Here is a 23,652-nt window from a genome sequence, read left to right as displayed (position 1 = left end):
GAGGAGTCACTGAAAGATGGAAAAAGGCAGGATCAGCTTGAAGAAAACCATGACTCACAAATACATGCAGGGCAACACTGCTGGCGCAAGTGAAAGACACATGTGAGTGGTCAGAGCCGGGAATTGCGGATGCCAGCCAAGGTGACTCAGGGTCAAAGGCTACAATTAGATCAGGAAATTAATCCTCTAAAAGCCTGCACAAAATCTACCAATTCGGAACAGGCAGCAGCCAGCAAGGGTGTTTGCTCCAGGGAGGTGCGGAGGGTGTAGAGGCTTGGTTTGGAGAAACAGGGCTGCACCCCTGGTTCTTGGTAATAAGGGGAAGAATAAAAGCACCCAACCCGAGGAAATTAGCTCCTGGTGTACAGAACACACCCTTCTGCTGCCCATCTCTGACTAGACATATGACTCTCACCTGCACACCACCCTCACTTGAGGCTAGGAAGTTTCAGAACATCAAAGATCCGGGGACACGACTGCTATTGTCATATGTCATTTTTTTCTCAATCAAATTAAGCATCTGGGATTAATAGACAATGCTTAGTATGTATTGTTTTTAAACAAGGTTGATATTTATGCTTGTAACATAAATTTTTGTTACAAAATTTCTGCTTATCTGTAACAAAAAAGTACATCATATAACATATGAAATTCCTGTGATAAGGGCTTCTCAGTTCAAAAATCTTCTTTCCTCCTTTAACACCTCAGGAAAAACCAGGCTTCAGGATCTGAAATAAAGTAAAAGATATGTGAATGGATGTCATCAGAGGCCCCAAATTTTTGCCTGAAGAAACCAGTAAAAGGAATAGAAAAATAACATGTTCCTTTGTTACTTATACCATTAATATCAAGTCTAAACAGGTGCTACAAAAGAGAAGAAAATATCAGATGAATTAGGGGAAAAAGAAGGCAGCAATCCAGAACTGACTTACCTTCCTTCCTACAGCTATTACTCTTAGAACTCCACATTTTTCCTCTTACTGCCTCCCAGGGGCAGCATAACATATTGATTAATGACATGGATCTGGAGTCTGACATATTTTGATGTAAAATTTCACATCTTTTATTCCCTAGCTGAGGGACTTTAGTTGACTCACCTATTCTTAATTTCACCAACTCTGAAATGAGAGTAATAATACCTAGTTTGCCAATCTGTCATGACATCGACATAAGGTAATGAATTTAAAGCACAATGCCTTCCATGTCATTGGTACACAATAAATGATACACACTGCCATCACTAGTATCCATTCTTTATTAACAATTTTTTTCTTTTTTTTTTTTTTAATTTCAGTTCTCTTTGCAGTTAACTTTTTTCTTTTCTTTTTTTTCTTTTGTGAGGAAGATCAGCCCTGAGCTAACATCCATGCCAATCCTCCTCTTTTTGCTGAGGAATACCGGCCCTGAGCTAACATCTATTGCCAATCCTCCTCCTTTTTTCCCCTTTGCTCCCCAAAGCCCCGGTAGATAGTTGTATGTCATAGTTGCATATCCTTCTAGTTGCTGTATGTGGGACGCCGCCTCAGCATGGCCTGACAAGCGGTGCATTGGTGCGCGCCTGGGATCCAAACCCGGGCCGCCAGCAGCGGAGCGCAAGCACTTAACCGCTAAACTATGGGGCCGGCTCCTATTAACAATTTTTGAAGACCAGCCTTTTAGAGATTGTCTACATCCATGCTTTTAAATTTATTTTTAAGTAGATAGAGGTGATAGAATATAAACTGTTTTAATAATTTAATGTGCACCTAGGACTTAAAATGATCACCTCTCTGCTGATACTTTTAAATATTAGAGATATATATTCTCTCCCTCTCTTTCTTTGAATACATATATTACTTAAGATTCTCTCCTATGCTAATTTCACCCTAAAGCCCCTCAATCCTTTGACCTTTGGTAAGCTTTGCAATCTGTTCACAATTTCCCTCTGTCTTTCCATGGCAACTCCAGACTTTATTGTAGTATCACATTCTCAAGACAATCTATCCTGACTTCTTCTCAAACTGAGTTCTGAAACCCCTCTATCACCACAACCATTAATAGCAAAGTACTTATCAAATGTTATTGCATGAATAAATTTATTTCCAGATATCTCCTATTAATCAGATAGTTCCTGAAATTGATAACTTTAGACAGTAGAATGATATTACTAAAATATATCTTCTGATCTGTTTTTGCAATTTTTAGTTATCTTTCTAGTCTTCAATTTGTATACCCTTGACTCCATTAAAAATAGACCATAAATTTTAAGATCATTACCTCTGAGAAAAGAGAAAACAAAAGAATTCAGGGAAAATAAAGATTACAGTGTAGGTTTTTAGCTGAAAAGTAGGTTTGAAAGTCAGAATTCCAGAACTCCCATGTGTAAAGGGCTTCAAAATCATCATTCCTGCAATTACTATAAGAAAAAAACAGATGAACTGAAAATCAATGACTTTTCTTGGATCCATCAGAGAACTGAGTTTACAGGGCAACCGCCAAAATCTGCAAAGAGAGGCACACTCAGAGTCACAGCCAAGATCTGCTTACCTCGAACAGAAGATTTTGGAGCCATAAATGGTAGAAACACTTTAGTGGTAATTGTGATGAATTGCTAGAGGCTGTGTGGACTGGATTGAGAGTCTGAAACTCCTGGGGCCACAGTCTTCAAGGGGTCTCTGCACATTCATTAGCTTTACCTCCAGGAGTTTCAACATGTTCTTACAGTGAAGATCCAAGAAAGAACTCCTCCTGGCTATGGAGAGGGGATGAAAGAATAATCATTGTGAAATATACACAGTCTTCTTCTTAGAAAGCCTATTTCACAGGGGAGAATACATTACGAGAGTATGATTCCAGTGACTGAGAGGTATTCCTCTCACTCCAGACCCCTCTAATTTTCCTATTTCACGTACAGGTGGGGGGCATAGTCAACAGGAGTAAGGGATTCAAGTAAGTAGGGTGGGAATTCTACATATAGAGAAGAAAAGAGGGGCAAAGAAAAAAGAGCCACACCAATAAAGAAATACAATGTAAAGATCACATTCCCAAGATACAGGCCCACTACAAGGCTAGAATTTATTTAGGAAATTGTAGAATGGTCCCATTTCCCCACACCTTACCTCCACACCAAAAGGTCTTCAGTAGATTAAAGCTGAAAGACTTGTAAGACTTTCTCTGAGGTGGATTATTTAGAGAAGTTCTGAAGTCAAGAGAGAAGATTAAAACAATGACACTGAATGAATGTGAAGTTCTGGAATTTATAGCCAAAGCAAACATTAAAAACAGTGTAACCCTTGTTGAGAGATCAAGGGATTTTGGAGATGATAAATGAAAAAGATGTGACCACAAGAGGCAGTAACACACAACAGGTTTTATTGGGCCTCACCTGGACATGGTTGCATGAGAGGAGAAGCCTCTCACAGCATGAAACTATTCCATATGAGACAACTATGGCAAGGGTGCCATCCCCTATAAGGGGAGGAGGACAAGGGACCTCCTGGAGAAGAGACGGATCAAAGAAGGGGCTTATTTGTCAAGGCAATGTTGCTCAGTAGTATGGTGGGGAGTATCTGTGTCTGAAGGGCCACAGCAGCTTACGGTCTTATACCCACAAGGCTCTGTCTTATCAATAGTCACCAGATGCTAGGTGAGGTTCTGGGGGCTATGCAAAGCAGGCAGGCACTAAGTGGCTAAAATATCTAGCTGTTCTGGCTATTTTTACAATAATTGGATATTGTGATGGTTAGTTTTATGTATCAACTTAACTGGGCTAAGTGGTGCCCAGAGAGATGATAAAACATTATTTCTGGGTGTGCCTGTGAGAATGTTTCTGGAAGAGATTGGAATTTGAATTGGTGACCTGAGTAAAGCCCATGGCCCTCCCCAGTGTGGGTGGGCAACATCCAATTCTATCCCCTAAATAGAATAAAAAGGTGTGGGAAGAATGAATCCACTCTCTCTCTGCTTGAGCTGAGGCATTCATCTTCTCCTGTACTCAGACATTGATGCTCCTAGCTCTGGAGCTTTCAAACTCAGACCGGGACTTATATCATCAGCTCCCAGATTCTCACGCATCTCAGCCTCCCTAGCTATGTGACCCAATTCCTATAATAAATCTCTCTCTCTCTCTCTCTCTTTCTCTGTCTGTCTGTCTCTCTCTATAAATACATATATATAAACATACATACATATACCTACACACATATTGTATATATTTATTCATATATGTAGCCTATTGTTTCTGTTTCTCTGGAGAACCTAATACAGATATGTAAAAAATTGAGTATGGCACTAGTTGGCTTTTGACCTAATGGGTCTCTGCCTACAGTGAAGAAATAAACAACCAATGTAACGAAACACCAATGCATAGAGACCATCTTTGGCTCATCAAGCCAGATTAATATAAACACTCATGCTAAAGGCTTATTTAACTCAGTTCTTGTGACCCAATATGAAATGTCAAACCGTCAACAAAAATATTGCAAGACACGCCAAAAGGAAAGAAAAAACACAGTTTGAAGAGAGAAAGCAATCACCAGAACTAACACAGATACAGCAAAGATTTTGGAATCATCAGACATGAAATTTAAAATAACTATGAATAACATGTTAAGGACTCTCATGGAAAAATTATACAACATGGAAGCAGAGATGGGTAATGAAAGCAGATAGATGGAATTTATCAGAAAGGAAAGCAAAAGGAAATAATAGAATTTGAAAAAATAGTAACAGAAGATAATTGCTTTGACAAATTTCTCAGTGGACTTGACAAAGCCAAGAAAACAATCAATGAACTTGAATGTAGGTTCATGGAAGTTCCCAAACTAAAGTCAAAAAGGGAAAAAAAGAAAAGGATAAAAAACAAGCAGACGAGAACATCCAGAAATGGTAGGACAATATTAAAAAGTATAGCATATACAAAATCGAATTATAGAAGAAGGAAAATAAAATAGAGCAGAACAAATATGTGAAATATTAATGGTTGAGAACTTTCTGAAACTAATTTCAAAGATCATACCACACAACCAAGAAATTCAAAGATTAGCAACCAGGATAAATACTAAATACAGAGCAAAACAAAGCAAGCAAACAAACAAAGATATACCTAGGCAAACATATTCAAGCTGCAGAAAACCAAAGACAAAGAGAGAATCTTGAAAGAAGCAAGGGGGGAGGCTGGTGAAACACTTCACTTATTATCTATAGAGGACAAGGCTAAGAATTACACTAGACTTAGCCCCAGAAATTATGGAAGCAAGAAAGAAGTAGAATGAAATATTTAAAAGTTGAAAGAAAAAAAAAAACAGCATTCTAGAATTATATACCCAGCAACATAATTCTTAAAAAGTGAGGAGAACTAATGGCTATTAGGGAAATAGAAACTTAGAATTAATTACCAATGCAATTGCTCTGCAAAAATGTTTAAACAAGTGCCTTAAGCAAAAGGAAAATGACATAGTTCATTATCTTGGATCTACACAAAGAAATAAAGAACACTGACAAGGAATAAAATCAATCTGTCATATTATTAAATGATCTAAAAGATAACTGCTCATTTAAAGCAATAGTAGTCATAAGATATTGGGTGATTCTATCACATGGATAAGTGAAACAAATGACAGCCATGTCACAAGGAGTAAGAGAGGCAATAGAACACTGTATTATATGATATCTCTACTACTGGTAATGCAAACTCAGGTTATTTGCAGGTACACTTAGATTGCTTAAAAATGTATATTGTAAGATCCAGGGCAACCAATAGTTTTTTTAAGCAAAGTGTACTTAATACACTAAAAGAGGAAATAAAATGGGATCACATATAATGCTCAGTTAACTCAGAGAAGGCAGAGAAGGAAAGGCATAAAGAAACAAAGAAAAAATACAACAAATAGAAGAGAGTTGGAAACAGGACAGATATGAATCTATATATATCAGTCAATCAAATTACAAATGATATTTTACCAGTTGGTAAATTTATTGCATTATTTCAGCATTAATAATATAATGTATTAGTGATTTATGTATGCCCGCTAAGTGTTTTATAGTCAGAAATGCCTTTCCCATACCAAGGCTATTAAAATTATCTCTAGCATTCTACTAGTTGTTTCACAATTACATTTATTCCATTTCCTCCATTTGATATTTTATCACACATGATTCTAAATTTATTTTTTCACCACCTTTATTAAATGCTCCATTTTCCACAAAAATATTTCTTTTAAAATGTTATGCTTCATACACCTGAAATTTATACAATGTTATAAACCCATGTTACCACAATAAACCAAAAAAATTTAAAAATAAATAAAATGTTATGCTTCAGAAAGAATATATATGCAAAAAAACCTTTGTCATTGGTTATTATTATGAGATTTTCCTGTAGCAATATTTATATATGGATTAATATTACAAATGTTTAGACAACGTATTATTGATTAAGATTACTGGTTTTCTTTTTCTATGATTTTATTTTATTAAAGAAATGCATGGATGTGATAAAAGCAGCATGGTAAAAACTTAAAGTAAAATTGCAAGAGGGATGGGTAAAAATAAAATTTCAGACTTTGAGAGGGTCTGCCAATGTTTTTTCCCAGTGGGAAGAAAAATAAGAATTGAATAGGAGATCTACCATAAGCTGTAGTAATACTCTCTGCTGTAGTCTGACAACCAATTATATAGTAAGGGGTCAAAAATGGTTGGTAATTGCTGAGAGTGTGATATTGCCCATTTTGGTTGTTACTGTTTACAGCAGCAGCAGCAGCGTTATAGTCATTATCATTTTATAGCATTTACTATCTGCCAGACACTATTCTAAGCACTTTTTCCACTTCAAAATTAAGATATTGCATAATCTCCAATTATAGATGAGAAACTTATGTACAAAAAGGTTAATGAATTTTCCCCAAGTCACATAGCAAATAAGTGGCACGGCAGGAACTCATATCCAGGCGTTCTAGATGTAGTCTCATGCCCCAAATCAAAGTTGAGCAAACTTTTTATTTAAAAGGCCAGATAATAAATGTTTCCTCTTTCTGCGTCTTGTTTTGGGCTACTTGAACATTTTTATATTTCATTTTGCGTCATCTATTATGATTTAAATTCTATTTTTTGCATAATATTTTAGTAGATGTTCTATGGTTTACAGTATAGTATAAATACTTAACACAGTCTACAAAAATATGGATATTTTACCATTTCAAGTGGAACTACCATTTAGTTTTTATAATCTTCCTTTCATGTAAATCATTGTATTTAATATACCTCTTCCTGCTATATAAACCCTGTCAGTGAATGTTATAATTTTTGCATTCAACCATCAAAAATAATTTCAAACCTCAAAAAGAGAATAGTTAACATAATACACTAGGTATTTGTTTCATCCTTGATATTCCAAGTTATCTTATCTTGTAATTTCTTCCTGTATGAAGAATTTCTTTTAGATTCTTCTAGAGCAGGTCTCCTAGTGATAAAGGATCTTAGTTTTCCTTCAATTGAAAATTTCTTTATAGAATGGCCCTATTTTAGTTGTATATAGAATTCAGAGTTGACAGCTTTTTTCTTTCAATATTTCAAAAATGTTGTGCCTTTTCCATCTGGCCTGGAAAAAAGGTTGTCCCCTTTTTATCTGAATGAGAAATCCACAGTTATTGGAATCTTTGTTCTTGTACTTGAATTACTTTTCCTCTGAAAATTGTTCATCATTTCTTTCAGACTCCTCTAAAGACTTGTGTTTACTTTTCAGAAATCTGAATCTGATGTATCTGGGTGTGGATTCATTTGGGTTTATCCCCTTTGAGGGTCACTGAGCTTCTTGAATCTCTAGATTTATGTCTCTTGATAAATTTGGAAAGTTTACAGTCATTTTTTTAAAATAATTTTTCAACCCCACAGTCACTTTCCACTCCTTCTGGGACTCTGATGATATGCAGGCTATATGGTTTTTTTATTGTCCCATAGATTCCTGAAGATTTTTGTCTTTGACTTTTTTTCTCTGTTGTTCAGATTTGATGAAAATCTATAGCTCTATCCTAAATTCACTGATTCTTTCCTCTCTCATGTGCATTTTGCTATTGAGCCCACCAGGCGAAGTTTCCATTTGCGAGATCTGAAATTTCCGTGTAGTTCTTCTTTACATATTTTCTTGCTTTACAAAGATTTTTAATCTTCCATTCGTTTCAAGAGTGTGGATGATTGCTTGTCATAGCTTTTTTATGACAGCTGCTTTAAAGATCTTGCCAAATACTTGCAACATCTTTGTCTTCTTGGTGTTGACTTCTATTGGTTGTCGTTTATCATTAGACGTTAGATTTTCCTGATTCTTATTATGCCAATATTTTTTTATTTGAAATCTAGGCATTTTAATAATGATGTTATGAGACAGAAGTTCTTGTTTAAATTTTCTATTTTAGTGGTCAGTCAATCCATTTACTTTCAGAGCGCATATCACTTTGGGCTGTGATTTGAATGTTGATATAATTTCTTTAGTCTTTGCACTGATATTCTAGAGGGTACAGCTTGTATGACACACAGGCCAATCTGAAGCCTTGGCAGCATTCTACAATTTACTTCAATTATCAAAGCTTTTGCTGTGTTGATTCTGGATAGTTTCAACCATAGGCCAAATTAGGGTGAGCTCAGTACTTCACTTACAGATTTAAAGGCCCACTTTATCCAGTTCCCTCCTCTCCATGATCCTCTCCCAACTTTCTAGTTAGGAGAGGGAGAGGTGAAGATCACTTGGTTTTAGCCTAGGCTGGGGACACTGAAAGGAGGTCCACTTCACAGACTTCTCTGCAGCCACAGACAGATGGAAACTGGGGATGGAACTGTCTCTCTTAGTGCTTACTAAGTTAGGGAAGGGAGGACTGGCAGTGCTCCACTCTAGGTTCTCTGTGACTGCAGCACTGATGGGGGGACACAACCTTCACTTTCAATCACTAAGCAGGTATGGGAGCTCTGTTACCCAGGAAGGATACATGAGGTAAAACAAAACAAAACAGGGAATTCACCACTGGTTCATACCTTGGATCCTGAGGTTCTTAGCCAATCTGGCTTTTTTCTTCACCTTTCAGAATGTCTTGGTGGTTGTTTCATGAGTTTTGTCTAGAGTTTTTAGGTGTAGTTTACAGAAGAGAGTAGAATGGAGTGTTTTCTCCCTTTTCCCATAATAGAAGTCATTTCTGACATACTAAAAATTGTTACAACTTAGTAATTTTTACCACTTCATTGACAATGCATGAACTTTAAGACATGTCAACTTCGTTTATCACCCTCCAAATTTTCCTTCCAACGTCTTCATTTATTTTCGTTCTGTTGCTATGTAAAATTTTTAATGAATTCTTATTACATTTACACATAATGTTTATTTAGATTTCCTCACAATTGTATATTTTTTATTGATGTCCTAATAGTTTATAAAGTTGTGAAATTTTGGTTGTACATTATTGGTTGTCAATCACCATATACATGTCTCCCTTCACTTCTTGTGCCCACCCCCCACCCCCTTTGCCCCTGGTAACCACAATACAGTTTTCTCTGTCCATGTGTTGGTTTATATTCCACATATGAGTGAGATCATATGGTGTTTGTCTTTCTCTTTCTGGCTTATTTCACTTAACATAATACCCTCCAGGACCATCCATGTTGTTGCAAATGGGATGATTTTGTCTTTTGTTATGGCTGAGTAGTATTCCATGGTATATATATACTACATCTTCTTGATCCAATCGTCAGTTGAGGGACACCTGGCTGCTTCCACTTCTTGGCTATAGTGAATAATGCTGCAATTAACATAGGGGTGCATAAGCCTCTTCAGATTGTTGACTTCAGGTTCGTTGGACAGATTCCGAGTAGTGGGATAGCTGGATCATAGGATATTTCTATTTTTAATTTTTGAGGAATCTCCATACCATTTTCCATAGAGGCTGCACCAGTTTGCATTCCCACCAGCTATGTATGAGGGTTCCCGTTTCTCCACATACTCCCCAACACTTGTTTTTTGTCTTGGTAATTATAGCCATTCTAACGGGCGTGAGGTGATATTTTAGTGTTGTTTTGATTTGCATTTCCCTGATGATTAGTGATGTTGAACATCATTTCATGTGCCTATTGGCCATCTGTATATGTTCTTTGGAGAAGTGTCTGTTCATTTCCTCTTCCCATTTTTTTGATCGGGTTGTTTGTTTTTTTGTTGTTCAGTTGTGTGAGTTCTTTATATATTATGGAGATTAACCCCTCATCAGATATATGTTTTGCAAATAATATCTCCCAGCTGGTGGGTTGTCTATTCATTTTGATCCTGGTTTCATTTGTCTTGTAGCAGCTCTTTAATCTGATAAAGTCCCACTTACTTATTTTTTCTTTAGTTTCCCTGGTCTGAGTAGGCACGGCATCCGAAAAGATTCCTTTAAAACCAATGTCAAATAGTGTGTTGCCTATATTTTCTTCTAAGAGTTTTATAGTTTCAGGTCTCACCTTCAGGCCTTTGATTCATTTTGAGTAAATTTTTGTGAATGGCGATAGCAGATGGTCCACTTTCATTCTTTTGCATGTGGCTGTCCAGTTTTCCCAACACCATTTATTGAAGAGACTTTCCTTTCTCCATTGTATGTTCTTAGCTCCTTTGTTGAAACTTAGCTGTCCCTATATGTGTGGTTTTATTTCTGGGCTTTCAATTCTGTTCCATTGATCTGTGTGTCTGTTTTTGTACCAGTACCACGCTGTTTTGATTACTATTGCTTTGTAGTATGTTTTGAAGTCAGGGATTGTGATGACTCCAGCTTTGTTCTTTTTTCGTAGGATTGCTTTGACTATTCAGGGTCTTTTCTTACCCCATATGAATTTTAGTATCCTTTTTTCTATTTCCGTGAAGAATGTCATTGGGATTCTGATTGGGATTGTGTTGAATCTGTAGATTGCTTTAGGTAATACAGACATTTTAACTAAGTTTATTCTTCCAATGCATGTGCATGGGATATCTTTCCATTTCTTTATGTCATCAATTTCTTTCAATAATGTCTTGTAGTTTTCATTGTATAGGTCTTTCACGTCCTTGGTAAGATTTATTCCTAGATATTTTATTCTTTTTGATGCAATTGTAAGTGTTATTGTCTTTTTGAGCTCTCTTTCTGTTAGTTCAAATTGCATGATTTTCACTGTTGCTTAAGCATCTCTTTTATATTCCTCTTACTATGACCTTGCTAGTGAGAAATACTCTTTGTATTTGTTTCTTTGAATATTAATTTATTACGCCTTCATTTTTGGAAGATAGGTTTGCTGCATTTTAGGTTGGCAAGGATTTACTTTTGAGCACCTTGAAGATGTCATTCCATTGTCTTATAGCTTCTACAATTTTGGTGTAATTTTAGCTTTCATTGTATTGTCACTCATTTCAAGACAATGTGTCACTTTTTCCCCTGATTCTTCTCAGTTTTTTTCTTTGTCACTTGTTTTGAGAAGACTTAGTAGAAAGTGCCTATGTAAAATTTTCTTTATATTTATACTGATGAAGCCTATAACACTTGAATCTGAGAGTTAAAGTCTTTCATTACTTTTTAGAAAATTTCAGTAACTAAGTCTTTAAATAATTTTCCCTGTTCTCTTTCTCTTTTTTTTCCTAAGACTCTAGTACATGTTTGTTACACCTTGACTCTTTCCACATTGTTCTATGTTTTTTCTCTCCCTCTCTATTCTTTACTCTTGACAAATACTATTAATCTGTTTTTGAGTTTACTAACTTTCTTTTCAGCTATGTCGAATATACTGTTAAACCCATTTATTGAGTTTTTAATTTCACTTATTGTACTTTCTAGTTTGAGTACTTCCATTTGACATATATTCCTAAATCTGAGTAAATGTTAGTGAAATGTTAGACAGCATATTGAAATAAACCTGAAATGTTAGACACTGTTCTCTATTTTTCTGAACATATTTATCACAATATCTAATAATTAGTAGCCAGTATGTCCAATGACTGTGTCTATGGTCTGCTTTTTTTTTTAATTAATCTTTAGTCATCTCATCTTGTCATCTAATGTTACTGGTAATTTTATTTGATCGTGTGTTAGGCTCTGCATATGAAAGCAAGTAGACACAATTTAGGCTCTGAAAATGTTGTCCTCCTATAGAACAGAATTTTTTTTTTTTTTTTTTTTTTTTTGCTTCCTTCAGGGATTTGGCTAGTTACAGATCACTGTAATCCAATCATGGATTGAGCTGATTTAAGGTTGGTTTGCAAATTGTGAAGGCTGGTCTGTTTCTGACTTTCTAGTTAAATATCACTGCTTGTATGTAACTGTGAGTAGCTTCCGTTTTATAAGGCCACATATGTTCTGTTGGAAGAGTGTGGTTTCAGCTTATGCACAAAATTAATATAGCATTCTCTGCAAGTTTTGAATTAGGTTTTAAGCTCCCCCTAATGCATCAGAAAGAAATTTATTGATTTGGAATTTGAATGACATCCTTAACTGTGTATTCTATATAATTTAGACAAAAATAATTTAGTGATTTTTAAACTATCTGACTAAATCTTGTGGACAACCTGAGGAAACAGGATGGGCCCCTCTCAAAATTTGGTTAAGATGCTAAAACTGATGAAGCCATACACAGACCAAGAGTATAAAATGTTTTATTACTCACATATGAGGCTTCTGAGAAAACAGGGCAAGCCTCCCTAGCTTGTCTGAAAATAGCTTGAGAGAGAAGTGAAGAACTAGTTTGGGATTTTTTTTGTGGTCAGGGGCTGGGGCTGGAATGAGAAATCTCTCCCCTGGGAAGGGGTTTGCAGTTTGAATCTCCCACTGAAGCCAAAGCAGAGAGCGCTCAGATGATCTTTGCTGCTGCCTGGATATGGGGCACAAAGGGAAGAGGGAGGGATGAGGCTTAAAATCTTTCAGCAGTCAAACGTCAAACAATGAAGTGTGACTTTTTACTACACTAAGATACAATAAAAAATTTACCCTTAAGAAAACTGCAAAAAAAGAAAAAGAAGAAGAAAGAAAGAAAGAATTAAGTTACTATCTCATATAATCTCCTTTTTCCTCCTCTTCTTTTCTTCTTTTTCTCTTACTCACACACCTATTAGTTTCAGCCGTGGCTCTCCACTCCCTTGCAAATAAAAAATGATGTTCTGAGCAATGAATCCTCTTTTAGTTGCTTTGAGTTTCTTGCCAGCTTAGGAGGGATTTTCAGGTTTACTTAGTTCAGCCTTTCATCATAAGCCTTGAGTTGAGCATGTGGAGGCACAGGTTGAAGAAAGAATGTATGGGTGAATGACAGTTACTATAGCTGCTGAACTAAAGCTCATAAGCTAGGAAGGCATTATTTGCGACTACCTGGCAAGAGACTCAAAACATTGTTTTTTATTTAGCTAAACCTAGTGCCCTTTGGGTAACATCTTAGTTGGATAAAAGGAAATACTTTGAGCTATGCAACTGCAAAACAGTTCATCAATCTTTTAATAGATCTCCTATGGTATTTTAAAATGCATGCATTTTGATAAATGCATTTTGAGGAAATGCAAAACATTTGTAACAGAAGGAAATTGTTTTCTTTTAACCTTTGCATGAAGGCATCTTGCTGAATTATATTAAAGTTTTCATTTCTTGTATGCCTATTGAGACTCAAGCTCATTTAATGTGTTTATGGGTATGTATACAGAGGGGTAAAGGGAGACAGAATTTTAAGAGAGATGTGTAGAAGACAGTACTTAAACATATTTTTATGAACAGATCCCTATCCCAAAGGAATGGCTGAGAAAGGATCAATACACAGGTTTTACAGTGGTAATGCTTTCAAGGAGACCAATCATCTTATTATTTCCATACTCAATCTTAGACGGCAGAGGTGGGTGTTTTATTTATTTATTCAGTTGTGGTTATTTAGGAGATGGAGAGCAGAGGCATAATTGAATTGAATTTGCTCGGTTGTTTCTGCTGCTTTAATCCAGAATCTCATTTTGTCTGGTATTTCAGCATGGTGAAACAGAAACAGGGCATTTTGTTAGACGTGAGATGAGTAATTAATTGTTTTATATGATGATCAGAGGGAAAAGATGAACTTGGAAGAAGTGGGACACACTGTATGCCTTGGAGACATTTTCAATTCTTAAGGAGTTTGTCAAAATCATTTCTTATCCCTGGAAAAGCTTGTGAACTTTGAATCTCATTTTTTTCTAATTGCTATTTTGGTGTTATAAATAACCTCCAACTACATTTTTTTTTCTTTTCTGTTGATATATTTTGCAAAATATCCAAAAGTAAAAAGGAAATAAGAAAATATAAAGAAGTTCTACAAGTAGATATTTATAAAATGGTATCATTTCTGCTAACTTTACCTCATGAAAATAATTATTGTGAACAAAAACCATGATGAGAACATAGAAAAATAAAAGCCTTATCGTTTGGACCAACCCACAAAGCAACTCAAATGATCCAGTCCTCTCATTTCTGGTTCCCTTATGCTACTTTCAATGCAGTGCCTGTAAACCTAAAAGGGAAAACTGAGCAGGGAATTTTGACTTTCACCACCTTGTGTTCCCATCTTGGATTTTAGCAGCTGTCCACTGTCAGCCTTTCACAACCAACTCAATTACCAGAGTCTTAAGAGTCAAAGAGCTTATCAGCAGACAAGATAGTGATATACACATTGAGTTTTGGAAAATGATTAGAAACGATTAATTAAAAAGAAAAAAAGATTAAAAATTACTTGATTTTGGAATTTATTTTGGTACACAGTATCTTTTTTATATAGATCCTGCACTCATATTATTATCTTAAGTCCTAATAGGAAAGTAATTTAATCCCTTATATCTAAGATGGATATTTCATTTTTAATATCTACAAAGATGTGTTTTAGAGTTGTGTACATTAAATTTATTAACATTTTTTTCCTGAAAATAAAGAAAAAGTTATTATAATTAAGTATTCAAGTGTAGAAAATAATTTTTGGTGATATTTTGAAAAATAACTTGTTTTTGCTGTAGTATACTGTCTTGTCATTGCTGGTATTTATTGAAATTATAGATTTCATTGCTGGTATTTATTGAAATTATAGATTTTGTTTAGTAATTATGGTAAATCATTTTAGACTTCTGATGATTACTTTGCTTTAAGCTGACAGACAATATTTTATTCTGAAAAAAAGGAAATTAAAAATATGTAATTTACTTTTCTTGTCTTATTGAATTTCCAAAAATTATTGAATAATAGAGGTGTTAGATAAAATTTCTTTTTGCTGTGTGAAGCTCAGAGAAAAATAAATATTTATTTTCAATTTGGAAAATGAGGGCAGGATTCTCATTTCCTAATCCAGTTAAAATATCTTTCCTAAAACTTTGCTTCCTTTCTACTTCTGTAATGATTTATTATTGTGACTTCAGGGACAAACACACCATTCAGTCTCTCAGCCTGATCTTTGGGATAGAGATTGTTCGCATAGCCCTTAAATACGAACTTCTACATGTAGTGTGTGTGTGTGGGTGTGGGTGTGTGTGTGTTGGGGGGCAGGTTATGACAAAGAAATCTAAAGAGGCTTGTGAAATAAGGGTAGCTTTCTTCCTAATTAGGGAAGACAAGTACCAAAAATATCCTTCACTTACTATTTAGTAATTTTATTAATCAGTCAAAAATAGAGAGAGTAGATGTTTCAATGATGGTTTTTAGTGAATAGAAAATCATGAAGCCAAAATTGCCATGTGGTCTTTTCACAAAAGTCTACTTACAAAATGAGTTAGGGAATGGAAAGCATTAATTTATATGCGTGTAGTCAATGTCACCCTGAAAGAAAAGCACTGAATCCAGAAGTTGAAACAATAAACTAAAAAATAACTTGTCCTTAACACAATTGAATGGTCAGACGTGTAGTAACAGGTTAAAACGCAAAGGAGGTTGAACGTGAGGTTGAGGGAAGAAGACTTTGTGTAGAAAAGTAATATACACTTGGAAAAAGATTAAAAAATACAAAATAACAGGAGTTTAAATACTTATGGAATGCCAAGTGAATTTATTGAATATAAGAACATGTTTTTATTTTGGATACCAAAATAAGAAACATACCAATCTCATAAAATACATCATTATTTCCATTTTTGTCACATTTTCTCTGATTCCTCTTTCCTTTTAAATTTTTCTTCACTGAGGACATTGACAAATGAACCTCATCAAAGGTATATCTAAATAGCATTTACTTTTCATTGTCTGTAAGCATGTTCTCTTTATCAATTTGTATGTCAAAAAATTTGTGCCTTTTTGCATTTATTTTTAGACTTAATTTTGATATTTAAGTTTTACTTATTAATTACCTTTAAGACTAAAGCTTATATTATTGTCATGATATTTGCATATATAGAAGGAGTGAACTCAGACAAAGAAAATGCTCTTTCTTTAATTAGAACATTCTATATTGTATAAAAGACAATACATTTTCCTCTTCATGTTACTTTTGAGTTATTAATTTAAACATCCATTCATGAATTACAAATTGATATTCATAAATTGAGTAAATAATTGTCATTCTTAAATAAGAAAAAGTAGAAATCCATTGCCATGTATTGCATTTTCTTTGCTAATAGTTTGACAAATATAATTAGAAGGAATAATTTGTGATATTTTCCAAATACGTGCTAAGTAAAATAAGTTCAGGTTAAAATTTAAAGATATCTGATAGAAAAGTTTTATAATGTGACACATCCTTGCATTTTGTGCAAGACAACTCTGATCCTCTTTCTAGAATCAGTTCCAGTAGGTTAACATCTTACTCTCATGCATATTTGATACTGGCCTTTTCAATAACAAAATGTTTGCACCATGTTCTGAATATATTTGTAGCACACCCACTAAACTTCCATAAACTGGTGTGTCTATATATTATACATAATAATACAATGCAACTATCTTATAGTATATTTCTTGACTGTTAGAGATTCTTATTTAAAGCCTAAGTAGATGTACACTATGTTTATTTATTAAAATAGAACAGCAATTAAATATTTTAAAAACTGCGTTAATGGTCTTATGAATCTCACTAAACTGACTCAAAGACTACCAGTCTACCTTTAAATTTCCTTTACCTTACTATGTATTATATATATATCTGTTTAGAAAAAACTGAATTTAAACATATGCCATTCACACAAGTTAAAATATATCATTTCCCTGCTGTTAACATTAGTTTTTTAAAATGTTCAGAGACCTAATTCAAGGGTTCCTTGACACATGGAATTAAGCATTTGATCCCTGTGAAGGGTAAAGAATGAGAGAGGCATATCAAACCACACATAAATTAAAGACTTTGAAGCAAGCTTCCAAGCTTCTTCAAACATTTAAAATGTTTCGAGAGTGAATCCTCCCATCTATTCTATTCTTCCTTATCATCCGCTTATTCATCCAGTGCTGTTGAAGAACCCACTGTAGTCAGAGTGCTCTGCTAAGGACTGAGGGAATAAATGGTGAAAAATTCAAAGGCTGCCCCCCTAGAGATAGCAATCTGGGCAGATGATAGAAAAATGTACAAAAGTAACTGTAAGACAGATTGTGATATGTGACTCAAGGGAGGTAGAAAGTGATAGGAGAATTCAGAGACATGATCAGTCATCCTTATCTTGTGCATTCTTGGAGGACGCTGCCTTAGGGGCGATGTTCAAGTTCGTGTGTAGTGTTGATCAGCCATGTGGGGCAGGCATGTGGTCTTAGACTGGAGGTGGTGTGAGCAGAGGCAGTATGGCAGTGTTTCACTGACCTCTGTAGCTTGCTTCCCTTCATTTTCTTCTCTGCAAATATTGGTATGCCTATAACTCCATTCTCCTTTTTCATATCCACTTGGTTTATTTTTTCTGATTTATTTGCATAATTTATATCAATATTGCATTTGTTTTATTATGCATGGAAAAGAAAATATCTTAATGAAGTGATTTTTCTCCTAATGATAGCAAAGGTGTCTAAGCACCAATTTAAAAATATACTTTGCCAAATATCTATGTTTAATTTTAACTACTATGTTCAAAGGAAATCTATCTGTGAGGTGGATGTTCAATCACCATGTGGTAGTTTCTTTCAATTTAAGATAAATCTGGCCCCAAAAATACATGTTTAAAATTTTTATTTCTACATGTATAAGGTTTTAGTCCTAATATTTCTGTATTTGCTTTAGAAAATGGAAATGACATTTTCATAAAATTTAGAAATGCCAAACCTTTAATAGCGCCCCTCTGGTTTTATTTTCTCTAGGAAACATTTTCTGTTTAAGTATTTCACACTATCACAATGTATCCAGACTAGGACATGTCTTCCTTGGCCCTTATCTACAATAGATTTCAAGAAACACTCACTTTTTCCAAATGTTGGAGAAATTAAATAGATCAGCAAGATAGTGTGCCCCTTCTGCCCACAGGACCTCACAATCTGTGGCATTCACAATAACGGCAAACTCCTAGGGGCAGGATGCAAAAATAAAAGCCTTCACTACTTATTCTCAGTCCTCTGCATCTGGGGTCACTGGCATGGTCATAGTTGGAGGCTTTTATTTTCGGTAGCATATCTTAAAGAACTCTTTACTGAAGGCTGATGTAATCTCCACGTCCATCAAATTCTGGGGAGTCTCCAGTCAGTCCTTCTGGCATCATGGGTAACATGAGAGTATGAAGCATCTCAGAGGGAAATGTCTGTTATGTTTGTCATAAAGACCTACATTTTTTCCACTAACTCTTGGCACAAAATAATTTCCTCCAAATGGTTGTCCATAAGATCCTTTCTGGGAACTTTCTCAACAATAAATACAACAAGAGATACAAATTTGCTTAAGACAATGTGTACCATTCTTAATGCCCTGTCACAATGCAAACATTATAATAAGACTTCAGACATTTATTTAGATATTTTTCCCAGGCAGATAGTGTTAATATCTAAGGATATCTTTGAATCATTTGCCATAAGAATTTCATTTATGAACATAAAATTAACATATTTATTCAGCACTTAGCACTTGGCTAAAAATTTGCTAAGTTCTTTAACACATGTTATCTCAGGTAATCCTTGCATCCATCATTTAATTTATGCACTACTGTTTGCTTCATTTTATAAATTAGACAACAAAAGCTTAAGAATATTAAAAAAAATTGTCGACTGGTCCAGAAATGGTAAGTTGCAGAACTTAAATTGAACCCAGTTTTAGCCACTAGAATACATTGTCAGTCAATTTAACGAAGTTTCCATAATTAAATTTTCTTGACTCTATCAATATTAACAATTTCTAGCCAATGAACAGGTATTTCATGAATATATTTTTAATGATTTGTAGGATTATACTAGCTTCAGTGATTTTATATATGTACACACATACACACATGTGTCTAAATAAAGTGACTTGATAAGAGTTTTGTGGATATTGCATTATTGGTTGGCAAATAAAACAGAAAAAATTTATAATTTATCATTAAATGGCAAGTTATTACATGTTATAATTACTTTTTTTTTTTTTACAAGTGAATTGTATGATGGTTAATTTTATGTCAACTTGACGTATAACTTGCCCAGATGGCTGGTAAAACACCATTTATGGGTGTGTCTGTGAGGGTGTTTCTGGAAGAGTTCAGCATTTGATTCAGGACACTGAGTAAAGAGATCCACTTTCATCAATGAGGGTGCGAAGCATCCAATCCATTGGGGGCCCAAATGGAACAAAAAGATGGAGGAAAGGAAAATGTCTCTTTTCTTGAGCAGGGACAGTAATCTTTTTCTGCCCTGGTCGGAGCTCCTGGTCCTCAGGCCTTTGGACTGCTACTGAATTATACTTCTACTTTCCTGGTTCTGCAGCTGGCAGATGGCAGATCGCGGGCCTTCTCGGCCTCCATAATGGTTGAATCAATTCCTGTAATAAATCTCCTCTTATATAGACCTGTATATGTCCTATTGATTCTGTGTCTCTGGAGGACTCTGACTAATACAAGCTGTCTGAAGACTGGTCAAATATATTTATCTTTTTATCCCCAGTATTTAGTACAGTAATCGGAAACCTCTAGAACATATTAATGTTCAACATTATATGTTAGCAAATTAAAAAATAATAAAAAGAATAATAGCCATATAGCCAATGACTTTTAATTAATTGATCAGCTCATCAACTATCCTGAAATGCTGTCAGTATAAATGTAATTGCAACATTATGAGTAAGAATGTAAATTACTACAGATTTCTTGAAGGTGTTTTAGTGGTGTTATATCAATGATTTAGATGCCCTATCTTTTTTCTCAGAAGTTCTATTCCTCAGAATTTATTTTTCAAAAATGCACACATATGCACATAAAATATATATGTACATAGGAATTAGGAGCCATGCAAATAAGAAGAGAATCCGATAGAAAATATTAGATATTTCAAAGGTAGCTTTGACTTTGTCAAATTTGCCTTGGCTGAGCATTTTTTTCAGCATTTTACTGTATTTTACTATGTAATCTAAATCTCCAGCCATGTATATGTAATAAACACCTTAACTCAATTGAGTGTCAAGTGAATAGCTATTTTTAGCCTTTATTTAAAATAAAATGTTGACTCTGCTATTTTAGAAATATTGCTTGCTCAACTTGCAGTCCTGTTCTACTTTGTGCTTCCATAAGTAATAAAAGTGAAATACAGCAGAGATAATATTATATATTTGGTCACATTCTCTCTCTCTGTCACACACACAGAACTTATTCTATACTCATACTTGTGTAAACAAACATATTATACAATCAAAAATTTTTAAAAAGATGGCAGTGTAATTAGAGCTCTTGCAATTAGCTGCAGGTTAACACATATATTTAATACAGGTTTAAAAGTTTTTTCTAAAGCAAAAGTTATTTTCCCTTATCCATATATCCCAACTCTGATGATCAAATCAGCGTTATCACAACATAACTCTTCATTTACTCCCAATAACCACTCATTTTTCATTTATCTGATTCTATTTTGCGGTTCAGTAATACCCAGTTTGCTAGACTGACCATGAGAGACCACCCATTTTAGTCCATTCTCTATCCCACCTTCCTGCTATATGTCCATGGTCAGAGGCCATGGTGTGATTCCCTTAATGGGGGCAGAGGGATGAGCCATAGAGGCAGAGAGCACAGCTAGACAGGCAGGGTATATTTATCTTGTTAAGATATTTTATTTTAACAGGATAAGGGGACTGATGAGCAGAGAATCCCACAATACTTGCTCCTTTAAATTATCTAGAGTAAGTTTTCTCAGCCTCAACACATTGGCTGCATTGGGCCTGATAATCCTTTGTTGTAGGGGGATATCCTCTGCATTGTAAGATGCTTAGCATCATCCCTGGCCACCACCCACTAAATGTCAGTAGCAATGCCCCAGTTGCGGCAATCAAATATACCTCCATACATTTCTAGATTCTCCCTGGGGGTAAAATCATGTGCAGTTGAGAACCACTGGTCTATAGAGATTATTATTTATACATCAGATTGCTTGTCATTTGATATACTGGGTTGAGAATACACTTGTTATTTGATTTTCTTAAACTATTAAAAATCTTAGCACTGAATTTGCTAGCTTCTATAGGAATGTGGTTAATATTAATGTTATTTTAATCAAGGTTGCCATATTGAACTTCCTGGAAAAAGAGTGGAAACAATAATAAATGGAAACAATAGCTTTGTTTTTCTACTGTTTTACTTATTTTTGCCTTTCTAGTTTCATTTCTATTTTAAAATTACAAAATCAAACAATAACTCCAGTTAATGGAAAATAATAAATAAAATGTCAAGTTTGAAAAGTAGTTAAATTATTAAATTTATCTAATTGATTTACTAATAATTTTATATGCTTTACTGCATCCACCCTGAAACTGCAAATTTTAAAAAATATAACACCTTATTTTTTTCAAGTTTTTTTTTTTTTAATTTGGCTAGACAACTTAATTGGAAATGGAGACATTAAAACATAACTTATGAAAATTTTATTAAAGAGAAAAGCCAGTTCGTTATTTAAATGAATAAATATAGCTCATTTAGCATCAGTTATACTGCTTTATTTGTGACATCAGACAGGCCTGTTTAGAATTTCATATTCCTAAAGAGAGAAGAATACAAGAGTTCTAATTCAAGACATCAATCACTAGAAATGAACATAACCTAATGTCAGTACTGAATCAGGCCATCAATTTATTGCTTTGTAAAAGCAATCAGCAAGCTATCAAGCAATAAAGTGTATGAGATAAGTGCTTCTTTTGAGACAGCACCACCATTGACAATGATATACTGATGGAAAAGAGCAACGATTTCCAGCATGTTATGCCTATTACTTGTTAAAAGCCTTGTACCGTGCAACAGATGTGAAATATGTTTCTTATTATTATGGACCAATCTAGTTTGTTTAATAGCTTTGGATGCCACTTAGACTTGCTGTCTTATTTAATGAGGTTATATGTGAACTCTTTTGCTTTCCCTGAGTCTTTATGTAGAGAAATGCAACTGTGAACTGCTTTTCACTCAATTTCCCAAAGACAAAGAATTAACTCACTACCGTCTTATACAATGTCTTATTACAGAAAGATCAAACTGTCTGGACCAAATTGTGATACTATTAAAATAGTGTCACTTCTGACTAAAAAGACCAAATATTGTACATTATGTTAACAAGACATGACTGGTTGTTCATAGACATGTAATAGGTGAAAGGTGCTTTTCTCCAGGTCTGCTGCCTGTGATAACAGGGGACAGTTGGGGGGAAGGCGTTTAGTCTACTCACCTGATCTGCACGTAGATAAGATGGGTCTGATTTGATAGCACAGTGAACTCTCTAAGCCTTATCTGCAATTTTCGGAAGTCTAAAACTAACAATCTTTTCATATCATATTTTTTTCATGGAGAAGCAGGAGCCTTAGGGAGTGGTAAGCTGGCACCAACACAGCATCACAAAAGAGCTGCTGTTTCTTTTTTAATAGGACTAAGAGTATCTTTTAAAAAGTCAGTGTTTCTTTCTTTCTAAGGATGTATAATCCATAATCTTGAAAACTTATAGGATCAATACAATTCATTTTTACTTCTTTACATCATCAATAGATTTGGTGAGTTTTGTGCATTTAAATTCAGCTTTTATGGTTTCATTTAAAGTCCATAGAATAGCACTTTAATGATTAATACTTCTTACTTGCAGGATATCTAACTATATGTTGATGAATATCCTATAGGAATGATTTGTTAGCAGATTTAGCCCAAGTAGACAGACCATACATTTTGAGTTGGTGCATTTTAGGTTAGTTATAACTGTTACTTCTATAATTACTCCTAAGAATATTATTATTCTGATATTTTCCTCAGCTTCCTCAAAACAGAAAGCTGCAAGTTTAGGAAAATCAAGGCGAACAAATAGCTTCTGTTACAGCATGGCTTCCTGTTTAAGTATAATTGACAGGCACAGTAGAAGAACCATACTTTGAAAAAACAGTTTGGTTAAAGAGAGAAGCCACTCTGAATTAATGGCATACTCAGACTCGCACTAGTTGAATTTTAATCCATATGGGCAATAAAGAGGACATATACTGTATTTGTTATGGCAAAATATTTATAAGCAATATTTTTGAAGCAATAAATATACAAAACACCTGATACATTAGTTAAAATAGGCTGGATTATTCTGAAATAATAGAGAATTCCAAAATTTCAGTGATTTACAACAGGCGTGC

Source organism: Ceratotherium simum, chromosome 14, assembly GCF_057802395.1.
Source record: "Ceratotherium simum simum isolate JZ-2026a chromosome 14, ASM5780239v1, whole genome shotgun sequence".
Lineage (NCBI taxonomy): Eukaryota > Metazoa > Chordata > Mammalia > Perissodactyla > Rhinocerotidae > Ceratotherium > Ceratotherium simum.
Note: the sequence above shows the minus strand (reverse complement) of the source record.